Below are 2,728 nucleotides of genomic sequence, written 5' to 3'. Positions count from 1 at the left end.
AAAAAAAAATACTTTCCAACTAATTAGAATTCTCATGAAATTAGAATTTTAGGAGATGCCTTTAATAGAAAGAAACAAAACACCGGAAAAATAAGTTTAAATTACTTAAAATGGGCAACTTCCAGCAGATGTTCTGGAATCATTAAGGACACAGCCAAATCACTAAAGCTGCACATTTCCTGCAAGTCTAAATCTACTGTCGTTATTCGGATGGATGACTCTCTCCAGACGCTGCTAACCAGGGCACAGAAGTTATCTCAGACACATTGGAAATAGCTAACAATAAATTTAATATTGGATATAAAGGTGATTTTTTAAAATTAGCCCCTGGGTGACTTCAAATCCAGTGCATTATCACAAACCCCATTATTCCTTGAAGATTGCAACTGACTTTTTACTGAAAATTGATGGGGTTGTCTTCATCGCTAGGCAGAGAAGTTGGTATTACATGATATGTTTTGAGAGAAGACCTGCCTTTTAAAAAACACGAATCCCAGTGTTTTATTCCCTCCTTGTAACTTTTGTTATGTTCTTATTGTAACTTAGAGTCTTTGAGGAAGAAACAGCATGCTATGGGGAAATACACATGAACTGGGATTCATAGCAAAGTCTGGGTTAGGACTCACATCACTCAACCAAAAGAGGTCATTTAATTAACTCATAAAAGGAAATAGTTAGAATACATATTTACAAGATTCCTTCTAGCTGTAACATTGAATTGCATAATTCTATAATGTTAAATCATTGATCCAACAGCTCTGATACAAGTTTCTTCAAGAATTCCCTATTGGAAGAANGAAAGCCATACAAAATATTATCATCACCAAGCACATCATCCACTAAATTACTGTATCACATTGCAACTGATTCTTCATTCCTTCTTAAAAGAACCCTGGAGAGAAATTGTCCTTGGGTTTCACTAGCAGGAAACAGCAAGTAAATGGCTGCTTTGTTTTTATCTGGTGGCTGCTGCAGCTAATACCTCAATGGCTTTCCCGCCTTGCCATGGCTATCAGAACGCTCAGAGCTCAATCGGTGGCTTATTTCTAACAACTGCACTGAAACAGAGTCTCCACACTACCTGTGCTTACCCTAAGATTTGTTGTTTTTTGATTCCTATGTTCCCTTCAGGCTGATCCCTCCCCTTGTATTTACTTAAAAATTTAAAGGACAGTGTATTTTTGAAGCTTCTGAATCTCATATGGAAAAGACAGACTCAAATAAATAAAGAGTCCTTATGCTCAATCACATTTTACCTGAGGGATGCCAAATGCCTGCTTAGGGCAAATTAAGAGCCCTGAAAGCAACTTTTAAAAACAGTTAAGTGGAACTTATCCCTGGGAACATTTTGTGAACAGGATAATTTTTGTCTTTCATAGGCACTACANGGAAGACAGTAGGAGCAATCTGGGTGCTAGATCTGTTGTTTCTGCAAACATTCACTCATCCGTTCACGGAAGCAGTGCTCTTGAAACCCTACCACGTGCCAGGCACTGATTTAGACGCAGCACCAACAAAAACGAGGCTTGCATCTTAGTGAAGTACAAACTCTGTGGTTATGTAGGGAATTGCTGCAGTGAAGGAGTGGCTTCTGCTCTTCACGTTTCATATTTGGTACAGGAATATGAAAAATGTCAACACACACGTGTTTGGCTGTTAATAATGTGAATACACAATTGCCAAGGATAATGGGGGAGCAGGAGAGAAACAGAGGTGTCACTTCAAGTTAAGGAAATGGGAGAATCGTTGTGAAAAAGGAGACATGTATTTAAAATAATGGACAGTATCTCAAGAGATAAAAATGAGGGATGATAATTTCAGGGATAGAGTGAGACCCTTGTAGGCAAAGGAGCTGCATTAAGAGCAAGGGGACAAAAATGCTTAGAGCCTTTGGGGGGGACAAAATATCCTATTTGGTTGCAGCGTGGATTACATGTAGAAGACGAGGGTGAAAGCCATGAGTAAGTAGAGCATAAAGAACTTAGGCAAATTCTTGGATTAAATTGACAATGGACATTCTTTAGCTGGGATTGACATGATTGGGACTGGGCTTTGCTGTCCTCGATCTGATGGCAGTAGGAAGGGTNGTTAAATCATTGATCCAACAGCTCTGATACAAGTTTCTTCAAGAATTCCCTATTGGAAGAAATTATCCGTGATCGGGAATCATATTTCACCAACAGCTACTGGAATAGTTACAGTTGGCACCTTAGCAAAGATTGGCCAGAACTGGGGCATACAGATGCTTCCCTGGGTATGGGTAAGAAATGTATTGGGTAGCTGGGAAAGATGGGTTATTAACTGCGGTCTACTTTTTAGTTTGGTTTGGAACCAGCACCAAAAGGATCTTAGGAAGATAAGAAAATGATCAGTCTTATTCATTCAATGGTGGAAAGTGAAATGAATGAATGAGATCATTGAGGTGACATGAGTCTATGACCGGGACTTACACACATTTTTGTCTGCAGCCTCAGTTGACCTATGACCGTACGTACCCATGCATGAGGATGAAGTAGGTTGTACAGGGTGGGTAGGGGAAGCACGCACACACTCTTCTAATTTACAACCTTGGTTTTAAACAGAACCCAGTTGTGGTTTGCTGTGATTTGCTGCTGAGGTCGATACATCACAAAGAATACATCCTTTTGTCAGGAATGTAACATTAAGAACCTTTGAGGTAGAATTTTCTAAGGAGAATGGGCTCTGGGCAGATCACTCCCATACAATA

The sequence above is a fragment of the Galeopterus variegatus genome, unplaced genomic scaffold (genome assembly GCF_000696425.1).
Source record: "Galeopterus variegatus unplaced genomic scaffold, G_variegatus-3.0.2 Scaffold2449, whole genome shotgun sequence".
NCBI lineage: Eukaryota > Metazoa > Chordata > Mammalia > Dermoptera > Cynocephalidae > Galeopterus > Galeopterus variegatus.
The sequence above is the reverse complement of the archived record's forward strand: the minus strand, read 5'-3'. Positions refer to the sequence as shown.